The sequence below is a fragment of the Rhinoderma darwinii genome (genome assembly GCF_050947455.1).
Source record: "Rhinoderma darwinii isolate aRhiDar2 chromosome 5 unlocalized genomic scaffold, aRhiDar2.hap1 SUPER_5_unloc_31, whole genome shotgun sequence".
Lineage (NCBI taxonomy): Eukaryota > Metazoa > Chordata > Amphibia > Anura > Rhinodermatidae > Rhinoderma > Rhinoderma darwinii.
The window spans coordinates 63,463-76,679 of NW_027461789.1; the positions used below are offsets into that span (position 1 = coordinate 63,463).

At 47.8% G+C, this 13,217-nt stretch overlaps 9 non-coding genes across 9 annotated transcripts; all 9 read left to right on the forward strand.

The window, feature by feature from the left end:
* Positions 1–85: 85 nt before the first annotated feature.
* LOC142689739 (U2 spliceosomal RNA) lies at positions 86–276 on the forward strand. The gene has a single exon (XR_012858583.1). It is a non-coding gene; the product is annotated as a U2 spliceosomal RNA (small nuclear RNA).
* A 1,304-nt stretch (positions 277–1,580) lies between these two features.
* Positions 1,581–1,771, forward strand: LOC142689740 (U2 spliceosomal RNA). The gene has a single exon (XR_012858584.1). It is a non-coding gene; the product is annotated as a U2 spliceosomal RNA (small nuclear RNA).
* Positions 1,772–3,067: 1,296 nt separating this feature from the next.
* LOC142689714 (U2 spliceosomal RNA) lies at positions 3,068–3,258 on the forward strand. Its single transcript, XR_012858561.1, has one exon. It is a non-coding gene; the product is annotated as a U2 spliceosomal RNA (small nuclear RNA).
* Positions 3,259–4,538: 1,280 nt separating this feature from the next.
* Positions 4,539–4,729, forward strand: LOC142689741 (U2 spliceosomal RNA). Its single transcript, XR_012858585.1, has one exon. It is a non-coding gene; the product is annotated as a U2 spliceosomal RNA (small nuclear RNA).
* Positions 4,730–5,983: 1,254 nt separating this feature from the next.
* On the forward strand, positions 5,984–6,174 carry LOC142689716 (U2 spliceosomal RNA). The gene has a single exon (XR_012858563.1). It is a non-coding gene; the product is annotated as a U2 spliceosomal RNA (small nuclear RNA).
* Positions 6,175–7,454: 1,280 nt separating this feature from the next.
* Positions 7,455–7,645, forward strand: LOC142689742 (U2 spliceosomal RNA). The gene has a single exon (XR_012858586.1). It is a non-coding gene; the product is annotated as a U2 spliceosomal RNA (small nuclear RNA).
* Positions 7,646–8,941: 1,296 nt separating this feature from the next.
* LOC142689700 (U2 spliceosomal RNA) lies at positions 8,942–9,132 on the forward strand. Its single transcript, XR_012858548.1, has one exon. It is a non-coding gene; the product is annotated as a U2 spliceosomal RNA (small nuclear RNA).
* A 1,280-nt stretch (positions 9,133–10,412) lies between these two features.
* On the forward strand, positions 10,413–10,603 carry LOC142689744 (U2 spliceosomal RNA). Its single transcript, XR_012858587.1, has one exon. It is a non-coding gene; the product is annotated as a U2 spliceosomal RNA (small nuclear RNA).
* A 1,284-nt stretch (positions 10,604–11,887) lies between these two features.
* LOC142689745 (U2 spliceosomal RNA) lies at positions 11,888–12,078 on the forward strand. The gene has a single exon (XR_012858588.1). It is a non-coding gene; the product is annotated as a U2 spliceosomal RNA (small nuclear RNA).
* Positions 12,079–13,217: the final 1,139 nt, after the last annotated feature.

A 13,217-nucleotide genomic window follows, 5' to 3' on the forward strand; every position in this document is an offset into this window, starting at 1 on the left:
GAATTGCCTAGAAGTAGGCTGAATCGCTGCAAGGGCTGAACAGCAGTATCGGGCAGGCTCGGGCAACGCGCGGCCCGTTCGGGTTATCGCTTCTCGGCCTTTTGGCTAAGATCAAGTGTAGTATCTGTTCTTATCAGTTTAATATCTGATACGTCCCCTATCTGGGGACCATATATTAAATGGATTTTTAGAACAGGGAGATGGAAATAGAGCTTGCTCTGTCCACTCCACGCATTGACCTGGTATTGCAGTATTTCCAGGACCGGTGCACCCTTTCCTTATGTGTTGACTAAAAGCAGATTCCAAAAGTGTTTTTTGTCTTTGCTATTGTTTCTGTCTTTCTGAAGGGATCTCCCCTTTTAATCCCATTATTTCAACACCTGTTGGACAATGCATGAGTGATAATGAGCTCATTGATTAAATGCAATTAATGAATAGATTGCCACCTCTTGTTGTGTGTCGTCTGTGTTTCTGTGTTTCCGGCATTTCACATTGGAACACCTCATTCACCTTCCTTGTCTTCTCTCCGCCCTCCCTTTTAGGTAAGTTAAAGAGCTGCACCTGAGCCAGCCACTGATTGATTGATTGATTGATTGATTGATTGATTGATTGATTGATTGATTGATTGATTGATTGATTGATGCAGCACAACAGTCAAATAGTGGAGTGGAGTAGGGGAACAGCAAACAGCCAATAAAGCAGCCCGCCCGCTCGCCTGCCCGCCACAATGGACCTACCTGTGTACACTAGATGGATGTGATGGAATGTACTGTCGTCCCTACATTTCAAGAAGAAGTAAGAATTGCAGTTGCAACAAAGCCTTGCTTGCCTACAAAGAGAGCAGCAATTTGGATTTGTTACTATGTTACCTAGAAGAATAACAAACTGTGCAAGGATGGAGGTTGTAGGAGCAAGGAGAAGTTGTCTGTAAAGTTGGTGGATGCCTATTTTCCATTTTGCAGTCCCTTGTCTCCCTCTTGTGGCCTCCTGGAGGCAACTAGCTGTGCAAAAAAAAGACAGCCTGGCGGCCGGCTGTTGCAGTGTTGCCCTCTCAGGCAACACTGAGTGACTGACTGAGCCTCACCGTCTTATATAAAGTTCAGACGGAACTTTGCACGTGTCATAGTGGAGCCCTCAGGATTCCAGAGCCAGCTTTCTGACATCATAATGGGGCCTCAGAGATAAAAGCCTGGGCCCAGGCAGTGTTGGTCAGTGCTGCTCAGCAGGCAGCACTGGACTGGACTGGATTACAGCTGATACAAGGTGTGAAGGAACAAGGGGTGGCTGTGGGCATGCACTTGCTGCCGCTGCCAGTGTTTATCTGCATGGCAGCAGGGCATTTGGGCGTTGCCAGGAAGGCGTTTTTATGTAGATTCCTCCTCTTTCAGCACTGCATTGTGGTGCAAGCAAAAGAAGCAAATCCTGTCTGGCTTCCTCTCCGGCCTTTATTCACCTCCCGTGTAGCTGTGAGTGTGTGAGCCTGCAGGGCCCCATGGAATTGCCTAGAAGTAGGCTGAATCGCTGCAAGGGCTGAACAGCAGTATCGGGCAGGCTCGGGCAACGCGCGGCCCGTTCGGGTTATCGCTTCTCGGCCTTTTGGCTAAGATCAAGTGTAGTATCTGTTCTTATCAGTTTAATATCTGATACGTCCCCTATCTGGGGACCATATATTAAATGGATTTTTAGAACAGGGAGATGGAAATAGAGCTTGCTCTGTCCACTCCACGCATTGACCTGGTATTGCAGTATTTCCAGGACCGGTGCACCCTTTCCTTATGTGTTGACTAAAAGCAGATTCCAAAAGTGTTTTTTGTCTTTGCTATTGTTTCTGTCTTTCTGAAGGGATCTCCCCTTTTAATCCCATTATTTCAACACCTGTTGGACAATGCATGAGTGATAATGAGCTCATTGATTAAATGCAATTAATGAATAGATTGCCACCTCTTGTTGTGTGTCGTCTGTGTTTCTGTGTTTCCGGCATTTCACATTGGAACACCTCATTCACCTTCCTTGTCTTCTCTCCGCCCTCCCTTTTAGGTAAGTTAAAGAGCTGCACCTGAGCCAGCCACTGATTGATTGATTGATTGATTGATTGATTGATTGATTGATTGATTGATTGATTGATTGATGCAGCACAACAGTCAAATAGTGGAGTGGAGTAGGGGAACAGCAAACAGCCAATAAAGCAGCCCGCCCGCTCGCCTGCCCGCCACAATGGACCTACCTGTGTACACTAGATGGATGTGATGGAATGTACTGTCGTCCCTACATTTCAAGAAGAAGTAAGAATTGCAGTTGCAACAAAGCCTTGCTTGCCTACAAAGAGAGCAGCAATTTGGATTTGTTACTATGTTACCTAGAAGAATAACAAACTGTGCAAGGATGGAGGTTGTAGGAGCAAGGAGAAGTTGTCTGTAAAGTTGGTGGATGCCTATTTTCCATTTTGCAGTCCCTTGTCTCCCTCTTGTGGCCTCCTGGAGGCAACTAGCTGTGCAAAAAAAAGACAGCCTGGCGGCCGGCTGTTGCAGTGTTGCCCTCTCAGGCAACACTGAGTGACTGACTGAGCCTCACCGTCTTATATAAAGTTCAGACGGAACTTTGCACGTGTCATAGTGGAGCCCTCAGGATTCCAGAGCCAGCTTTCTGACATCATAATGGGGCCTCAGAGATAAAAGCCTGGGCCCAGGCAGTGTTGGTCAGTGCTGCTCAGCAGGCAGCACTGGACTGGACTGGATTACAGCTGATACAAGGTGTGAAGGAACAAGGGGTGGCTGTGGGCATGCACTTGCTGCCGCTGCCAGTGTTTATCTGCATGGCAGCAGGGCATTTGGGCGTTGCCAGGAAGGCGTTTTTATGTAGATTCCTCCTCTTTCAGCACTGCATTGTGGTGCAAGCAAAAGAAGCAAATCCTGTCTGGCTTCCTCTCCGGCCTTTATTCACCTCCCGTGTAGCTGTGAGTGTGTGAGCCTGCAGGGCCCCATGGAATTGCCTAGAAGTAGGCTGAATCGATGCAAGGGCTGAACAGCAGTATCGGGCAGGCTCGGGCAACGCGCGGCCCGTTCGGGTTATCGCTTCTCGGCCTTTTGCCTAAGATCAAGTGTAGTATCTGTTCTTATCAGTTTAATATCTGATACGTCCCCTATCTGGGGACCATATATTAAATGGATTTTTAGAACAGGGAGATGGAAATAGAGCTTGCTCTGTCCACTCCACGCATTGACCTGGTATTGCAGTATTTCCAGGACCGGTGCACCCTTTCCTTATGTGTTGACTAAAAGCAGATTCCAAAAGTGTTTTTTGTCTTTGCTATTGTTTCTGTCTTTCTGAAGGGATCTCCCCTTTTAATCCCATTATTTCAACACCTGTTGGACAATGCATGAGTGATAATGAGCTCATTGATTAAATGCAATTAATGAATAGATTGCCACCTCTTGTTGTGTGTCGTCTGTGTTTCTGTGTTTCCGGCATTTCACATTGGAACACCTCATTCACCTTCCTTGTCTTCTCTCCGCCCTCCCTTTTAGGTAAGTTAAAGAGCTGCACCTGAGCCAGCCACTGATTGATTGATTGATTGATTGATTGATTGATTGATTGATTGATGCAGCACAACAGTCAAATAGTGGAGTGGAGTAGGGGAACAGCAAACAGCCAATAAAGCAGCCCGCCCGCTCGCCTGCCCGCCACAATGGACCTACCTGTGTACACTAGATGGATGTGATGGAATGTACTGTCGTCCCTACATTTCAAGAAGAAGTAAGAATTGCAGTTGCAACAAAGCCTTGCTTGCCTACAAAGAGAGCAGCAATTTGGATTTGTTACTATGTTACCTAGAAGAATAACAAACTGTGCAAGGATGGAGGTTGTAGGAGCAAGGAGAAGTTGTCTGTAAAGTTGGTGGATGCCTATTTTCCATTTTGCAGTCCCTTGTCTCCCTCTTGTGGCCTCCTGAAGGCAACTAGCTGTGCAAAAAAAAGACAGCCTGGCGGCCGGCTGTTGCAGTGTTGCCCTCTCAGGCAACACTGAGTGACTGACTGAGCCTCACCGTCTTATATAAAGTTCAGACGGAACTTTGCACGTGTCATAGTGGAGCCCTCAGGATTCCAGAGCCAGCTTTCTGACATCATAATGGGGCCTCAGAGATAAAAGCCTGGGCCCAGGCAGTGTTGGTCAGTGCTGCTCAGCAGGCAGCACTGGACTGGACTGGATTACAGCTGATACAAGGTGTGAAGGAACAAGGGGTGGCTGTGGGCATGCACTTGCTGCCGCTGCCAGTGTTTATCTGCATGGCAGCAGGGCATTTGGGCGTTGCCAGGAAGGCGTTTTTATGTAGATTCCTCCTCTTTCAGCACTGCATTGTGGTGCAAGCAAAAGAAGCAAATCCTGTCTGGCTTCCTCTCCGGCCTTTATTCACCTCCCGTGTAGCTGTGAGTGTGTGAGCCTGCAGGGCCCCATGGAATTGCCTAGAAGTAGGCTGAATCGCTGCAAGGGCTGAACAGCAGTATCGGGCAGGCTCGGGCAACGCGCGGCCCGTTCGGGTTATCGCTTCTCGGCCTTTTGGCTAAGATCAAGTGTAGTATCTGTTCTTATCAGTTTAATATCTGATACGTCCCCTATCTGGGGACCATATATTAAATGGATTTTTAGAACAGGGAGATGGAAATAGAGCTTGCTCTGTCCACTCCACGCATTGACCTGGTATTGCAGTATTTCCAGGACCGGTGCACCCTTTCCTTATGTGTTGACTAAAAGCAGATTCCAAAAGTGTTTTTTGTCTTTGCTATTGTTTCTGTCTTTCTGAAGGGATCTCCCCTTTTAATCCCATTATTTCAACACCTGTTGGACAATGCATGAGTGATAATGAGCTCATTGATTAAATGCAATTAATGAATAGATTGCCACCTCTTGTTGTGTGTCGTCTGTGTTTCTGTGTTTCCGGCATTTCACATTGGAACACCTCATTCACCTTCCTTGTCTTCTCTCCGCCCTCCCTTTTAGGTAAGTTAAAGAGCTGCACCTGAGCCAGCCACTGATTGATTGATTGATTGATTGATTGATTGATTGATTGATTGATTGATTGATTGATTGATTGATGCAGCACAACAGTCAAATAGTGGAGTGGAGTAGGGGAACAGCAAACAGCCAATAAAGCAGCCCGCCCGCTCGCCTGCCCGCCACAATGGACCTACCTGTGTACACTAGATGGATGTGATGGAATGTACTGTCGTCCCTACATTTCAAGAAGAAGTAAGAATTGCAGTTGCAACAAAGCCTTGCTTGCGAATAACAAACTGTGCAAGGATGGAGGTTGTAGGAGCAAGGAGAAGTTGTCTGTAAAGTTGGTGGATGCCTATTTTCCATTTTGCAGTCCCTTGTCTCCCTCTTGTGGCCTCCTGGAGGCAACTAGCTGTGCAAAAAAAAGACAGCCTGGCGGCCGGCTGTTGCAGTGTTGCCCTCTCAGGCAACACTGAGTGACTGACTGAGCCTCACCGTCTTATATAAAGTTCAGACGGAACTTTGCACGTGTCATAGTGGAGCCCTCAGGATTCCAGAGCCAGCTTTCTGACATCATAATGGGGCCTCAGAGATAAAAGCCTGGGCCCAGGCAGTGTTGGTCAGTGCTGCTCAGCAGGCAGCACTGGACTGGACTGGATTACAGCTGATACAAGGTGTGAAGGAACAAGGGGTGGCTGTGGGCATGCACTTGCTGCCGCTGCCAGTGTTTATCTGCATGGCAGCAGGGCATTTGGGCGTTGCCAGGAAGGCGTTTTTATGTAGATTCCTCCTCTTTCAGCACTGCATTGTGGTGCAAGCAAAAGAAGCAAATCCTGTCTGGCTTCCTCTCCGGCCTTTATTCACCTCCCGTGTAGCTGTGAGTGTGTGAGCCTGCAGGGCCCCATGGAATTGCCTAGAAGTAGGCTGAATCGATGCAAGGGCTGAACAGCAGTATCGGGCAGGCTCGGGCAACGCGCGGCCCGTTCGGGTTATCGCTTCTCGGCCTTTTGCCTAAGATCAAGTGTAGTATCTGTTCTTATCAGTTTAATATCTGATACGTCCCCTATCTGGGGACCATATATTAAATGGATTTTTAGAACAGGGAGATGGAAATAGAGCTTGCTCTGTCCACTCCACGCATTGACCTGGTATTGCAGTATTTCCAGGACCGGTGCACCCTTTCCTTATGTGTTGACTAAAAGCAGATTCCAAAAGTGTTTTTTGTCTTTGCTATTGTTTCTGTCTTTCTGAAGGGATCTCCCCTTTTAATCCCATTATTTCAACACCTGTTGGACAATGCATGAGTGATAATGAGCTCATTGATTAAATGCAATTAATGAATAGATTGCCACCTCTTGTTGTGTGTCGTCTGTGTTTCTGTGTTTCCGGCATTTCACATTGGAACACCTCATTCACCTTCCTTGTCTTCTCTCCGCCCTCCCTTTTAGGTAAGTTAAAGAGCTGCACCTGAGCCAGCCACTGATTGATTGATTGATTGATTGATTGATTGATTGATTGATTGATGCAGCACAACAGTCAAATAGTGGAGTGGAGTAGGGGAACAGCAAACAGCCAATAAAGCAGCCCGCCCGCTCGCCTGCCCGCCACAATGGACCTACCTGTGTACACTAGATGGATGTGATGGAATGTACTGTCGTCCCTACATTTCAAGAAGAAGTAAGAATTGCAGTTGCAACAAAGCCTTGCTTGCCTACAAAGAGAGCAGCAATTTGGATTTGTTACTATGTTACCTAGAAGAATAACAAACTGTGCAAGGATGGAGGTTGTAGGAGCAAGGAGAAGTTGTCTGTAAAGTTGGTGGATGCCTATTTTCCATTTTGCAGTCCCTTGTCTCCCTCTTGTGGCCTCCTGGAGGCAACTAGCTGTGCAAAAAAAAGACAGCCTGGCGGCCGGCTGTTGCAGTGTTGCCCTCTCAGGCAACACTGAGTGACTGACTGAGCCTCACCGTCTTATATAAAGTTCAGACGGAACTTTGCACGTGTCATAGTGGAGCCCTCAGGATTCCAGAGCCAGCTTTCTGACATCATAATGGGGCCTCAGAGATAAAAGCCTGGGCCCAGGCAGTGTTGGTCAGTGCTGCTCAGCAGGCAGCACTGGACTGGACTGGATTACAGCTGATACAAGGTGTGAAGGAACAAGGGGTGGCTGTGGGCATGCACTTGCTGCCGCTGCCAGTGTTTATCTGCATGGCAGCAGGGCATTTGGGCGTTGCCAGGAAGGCGTTTTTATGTAGATTCCTCCTCTTTCAGCACTGCATTGTGGTGCAAGCAAAAGAAGCAAATCCTGTCTGGCTTCCTCTCCGGCCTTTATTCACCTCCCGTGTAGCTGTGAGTGTGTGAGCCTGCAGGGCCCCATGGAATTGCCTAGAAGTAGGCTGAATCGCTGCAAGGGCTGAACAGCAGTATCGGGCAGGCTCGGGCAACGCGCGGCCCGTTCGGGTTATCGCTTCTCGGCCTTTTGGCTAAGATCAAGTGTAGTATCTGTTCTTATCAGTTTAATATCTGATACGTCCCCTATCTGGGGACCATATATTAAATGGATTTTTAGAACAGGGAGATGGAAATAGAGCTTGCTCTGTCCACTCCACGCATTGACCTGGTATTGCAGTATTTCCAGGACCGGTGCACCCTTTCCTTATGTGTTGACTAAAAGCAGATTCCAAAAGTGTTTTTTGTCTTTGCTATTGTTTCTGTCTTTCTGAAGGGATCTCCCCTTTTAATCCCATTATTTCAACACCTGTTGGACAATGCATGAGTGATAATGAGCTCATTGATTAAATGCAATTAATGAATAGATTGCCACCTCTTGTTGTGTGTCGTCTGTGTTTCTGTGTTTCCGGCATTTCACATTGGAACACCTCATTCACCTTCCTTGTCTTCTCTCCGCCCTCCCTTTTAGGTAAGTTAAAGAGCTGCACCTGAGCCAGCCACTGATTGATTGATTGATTGATTGATTGATTGATTGATTGATTGATTGATTGATTGATTGATGCAGCACAACAGTCAAATAGTGGAGTGGAGTAGGGGAACAGCAAACAGCCAATAAAGCAGCCCGCCCGCTCGCCTGCCCGCCACAATGGACCTACCTGTGTACACTAGATGTATGTGATGGAATGTACTGTCGTCCCTACATTTCAAGAAGAAGTAAGAATTGCAGTTGCAACAAAGCCTTGCTTGCCTACAAAGAGAGCAGCAATTTGGATTTGTTACTATGTTACCTAGAAGAATAACAAACTGTGCAAGGATGGAGGTTGTAGGAGCAAGGAGAAGTTGTCTGTAAAGTTGGTGGATGCCTATTTTCCATTTTGCAGTCCCTTGTCTCCCTCTTGTGGCCTCCTGGAGGCAACTAGCTGTGCAAAAAAAAGACAGCCTGGCGGCCGGCTGTTGCAGTGTTGCCCTCTCAGGCAACACTGAGTGACTGACTGAGCCTCACCGTCTTATATAAAGTTCAGACGGAACTTTGCACGTGTCATAGTGGAGCCCTCAGGATTCCAGAGCCAGCTTTCTGACATCATAATGGGGCCTCAGAGATAAAAGCCTGGGCCCAGGCAGTGTTGGTCAGTGCTGCTCAGCAGGCAGCACTGGACTGGACTGGATTACAGCTGATACAAGGTGTGAAGGAACAAGGGGTGGCTGTGGGCATGCACTTGCTGCCGCTGCCAGTGTTTATCTGCATGGCAGCAGGGCATTTGGGCGTTGCCAGGAAGGCGTTTTTATGTAGATTCCTCCTCTTTCAGCACTGCATTGTGGTGCAAGCAAAAGAAGCAAATCCTGTCTGGCTTCCTCTCCGGCCTTTATTCACCTCCCGTGTAGCTGTGAGTGTGTGAGCCTGCAGGGCCCCATGGAATTGCCTAGAAGTAGGCTGAATCGCTGCAAGGGCTGAACAGCAGTATCGGGCAGGCTCGGGCAACGCGCGGCCCGTTCGGGTTATCGCTTCTCGGCCTTTTGGCTAAGATCAAGTGTAGTATCTGTTCTTATCAGTTTAATATCTGATACGTCCCCTATCTGGGGACCATATATTAAATGGATTTTTAGAACAGGGAGATGGAAATAGAGCTTGCTCTGTCCACTCCACACATTGACCTGGTATTGCAGTATTTCCAGGACCGGTGCACCCTTTCCTTATGTGTTGACTAAAAGCAGATTCCAAAAGTGTTTTTTGTCTTTGCTATTGTTTCTGTCTTTCTGAAGGGATCTCCCCTTTTAATCCCATTATTTCAACACCTGTTGGACAATGCATGAGTGATAATGAGCTCATTGATTAAATGCAATTAATGAATAGATTGCCACCTCTTGTTGTGTGTCGTCTGTGTTTCTGTGTTTCCGGCATTTCACATTGGAACACCTCATTCACCTTCCTTGTCTTCTCTCCGCCCTCCCTTTTAGGTAAGTTAAAGAGCTGCACCTGAGCCAGCCACTGATTGATTGATTGATTGATTGATTGATTGATTGATTGATTGATGCAGCACAACAGTCAAATAGTGGAGTGGAGTAGGGGAACAGCAAACAGCCAATAAAGCAGCCCGCCCGCTCGCCTGCCCGCCACAATGGACCTACCTGTGTACACTAGATGGATGTGATGGAATGTACTGTCGTCCCTACATTTCAAGAAGAAGTAAGAATTGCAGTTGCAACAAAGCCTTGCTTGCCTACAAAGAGAGCAGCAATTTGGATTTGTTACTATGTTACCTAGAAGAATAACAAACTGTGCAAGGATGGAGGTTGTAGGAGCAAGGAGAAGTTGTCTGTAAAGTTGGTGGATGCCTATTTTCCATTTTGCAGTCCCTTGTCTCCCTCTTGTGGCCTCCTGGAGGCAACTAGCTGTGCAAAAAAAAGACAGCCTGGCGGCCGGCTGTTGCAGTGTTGCCCTCTCAGGCAACACTGAGTGACTGACTGAGCCTCACCGTCTTATATAAAGTTCAGACGGAACTTTGCACGTGTCATAGTGGAGCCCTCAGGATTCCAGAGCCAACTTTCTGACATCATAATGGGGCCTCAGAGATAAAAGCCTGGGCCCAGGCAGTGTTGGTCAGTGCTGCTCAGCAGGCAGCACTGGACTGGACTGGATTACAGCTGATACAAGGTGTGAAGGAACAAGGGGTGGCTGTGGGCATGCACTTGCTGCCGCTGCCAGTGTTTATCTGCATGGCAGCAGGGCATTTGGGCGTTGCCAGGAAGGCGTTTTTATGTAGATTCCTCCTCTTTCAGCACTGCATTGTGGTGCAAGCAAAAGAAGCAAATCCTGTCTGGCTTCCTCTCCGGCCTTTATTCACCTCCCGTGTAGCTGTGAGTGTGTGAGCCTGCAGGGCCCCATGGAATTGCCTAGAAGTAGGCTGAATCGCTGCAAGGGCTGAACAGCAGTATCGGGCAGGCTCGGGCAACGCGCGGCCCGTTCGGGTTATCGCTTCTCGGCCTTTTGGCTAAGATCAAGTGTAGTATCTGTTCTTATCAGTTTAATATCTGATACGTCCCCTATCTGGGGACCATATATTAAATGGATTTTTAGAACAGGGAGATGGAAATAGAGCTTGCTCTGTCCACTCCACGCATTGACCTGGTATTGCAGTATTTCCAGGACCGGTGCACCCTTTCCTTATGTGTTGACTAAAAGCAGATTCCAAAAGTGTTTTTTGTCTTTGCTATTGTTTCTGTCTTTCTGAAGGGATCTCCCCTTTTAATCCCATTATTTCAACACCTGTTGGACAATGCATGAGTGATAATGAGCTCATTGATTAAATGCAATTAATGAATAGATTGCCACCTCTTGTTGTGTGTCGTCTGTGTTTCTGTGTTTCCGGCATTTCACATTGGAACACCTCATTCACCTTCCTTGTCTTCTCTCCGCCCTCCCTTTTAGGTAAGTTAAAGAGCTGCACCTGAGCCAGCCACTGATTGATTGATTGATTGATTGATTGATTGATTGATTGATTGATTGATGCAGCACAACAGTCAAATAGTGGAGTGGAGTAGGGGAACAGCAAACAGCCAATAAAGCAGCCCGCCCGCTCGCCTGCCCGCCACAATGGACCTACCTGTGTACACTAGATGGATGTGATGGAATGTACTGTCGTCCCTACATTTCAAGAAGAAGTAAGAATTGCAGTTGCAACAAAGCCTTGCTTGCCTACAAAGAGAGCAGCAATTTGGATTTGTTACTATGTTACCTAGAAGAATAACAAACTGTGCAAGGATGGAGGTTGTAGGAGCAAGGAGAAGTTGTCTGTAAAGTTGGTGGATGCCTATTTTCCATTTTGCAGTCCCTTGTCTCCCTCTTGTGGCCTCCTGGAGGCAACTAGCTGTGCAAAAAAAAGACAGCCTGGCGGCCGGCTGTTGCAGTGTTGCCCTCTCAGGCAACACTGAGTGACTGACTGAGCCTCACCGTCTTATATAAAGTTCAGACGGAACTTTGCACGTGTCATAGTGGAGCCCTCAGGATTCCAGAGCCTGCTTTCTGACATCATAATGGGGCCTCAGAGATAAAAGCCTGGGCCCAGGCAGTGTTGGTCAGTGCTGCTCAGCAGGCAGCACTGGACTGGACTGGATTACAGCTGATACAAGGTGTGAAGGAACAAGGGGTGGCTGTGGGCATGCACTTGCTGCCGCTGCCAGTGTTTATCTGCATGGCAGCAGGGCATTTGGGCGTTGCCAGGAAGGCGTTTTTATGTAGATTCCTCCTCTTTCAGCACTGCATTGTGGTGCAAGCAAAAGAAGCAAATCCTGTCTGGCTTCCTCTCCGGCCTTTATTCACCTCCCGTGTAGCTGTGAGTGTGTGAGCCTGCAGGGCCCCATGGAATTGCCTAGAAGTAGGCTGAATCGCTGCAAGGGCTGAACAGCAGTATCGGGCAGGCTCGGGCAACGCGCGGCCCGTTCGGGTTATCGCTTCTCGGCCTTTTGGCTAAGATCAAGTGTAGTATCTGTTCTTATCAGTTTAATATCTGATACGTCCCCTATCTGGGGACCATATATTAAATGGATTTTTAGAACAGGGAGATGGAAATAGAGCTTGCTCTGTCCACTCCACGCATTGACCTGGTATTGCAGTATTTCCAGGACCGGTGCACCCTTTCCTTATGTGTTGACTAAAAGCAGATTCCAAAAGTGTTTTTTGTCTTTGCTATTGTTTCTGTCTTTCTGAAGGGATCTCCCCTTTTAATCCCATTATTTCAACACCTGTTGGACAATGCATGAGTGATAATGAGCTCATTGATTAAATGCAATTAATGAATAGATTGCCACCTCTTGTTGTGTGTCGTCTGTGTTTCTGTGTTTCCGGCATTTCACATTGGAACACCTCATTCACCTTCCTTGTCTTCTCTCCGCCCTCCCTTTTAGGTAAGTTAAAGAGCTGCACCTGAGCCAGCCACTGATTGATTGATTGATTGATTGATTGATTGATTGATGCAGCACAACAGTCAAATAGTGGAGTGGAGTAGGGGAACAGCAAACAGCCAATAAAGCAGCCCGCCCGCTCGCCTGCCCGCCACAATGGACCTACCTGTGTACACTAGATGGATGTGATGGAATGTACTGTCGTCCCTACATTTCAAGAAGAAGTAAGAATTGCAGTTGCAACAAAGCCTTGCTTGCCTACAAAGAGAGCAGCAATTTGGATTTGTTACTATGTTACCTAGAAGAATAACAAACTGTGCAAGGATGGAGGTTGTAGGAGCAAGGAGAAGTTGTCTGTAAAGTTGGTGGATGCCTATTTTCCATTTTGCAGTCCCTTGTCTCCCTCTTGTGGCCTCCTGGAGGCAACTAGCTGTGCAAAAAAAAGACAGCCTGGCGGCCGGCTGTTGCAGTGTTGCCCTCTCAGGCAACACTGAGTGACTGACTGAGCCTCACCGTCTTATATAAAGTTCAGACGGAACTTTGCACGTGTCATAGTGGAGCCCTCAGGATTCCAGAGCCAGCTTTCTGACATCATAATGGGGCCTCAGAGATAAAAGCCTGGGCCCAGGCAGTGTTGGTCAGTGCTGCTCAGCAGGCAGCACTGGACTGGACTGGATTACAGCTGATACAAGGTGTGAAGGAACAAGGGGTGGCTGTGGGCATGCACTTGCTGCCGCTGCCAGTGTTTATCTGCATGGCAGCAGGGCATTTGGGCGTTGCCAGGAAGGCGTTTTTATGTAGATTCCTCCTCTTTCAGCACTGCATTGTGGTGCAAGCAAAAGAAGCAAATCCTGTCTGGCTTCCTCTCCGGCCTTT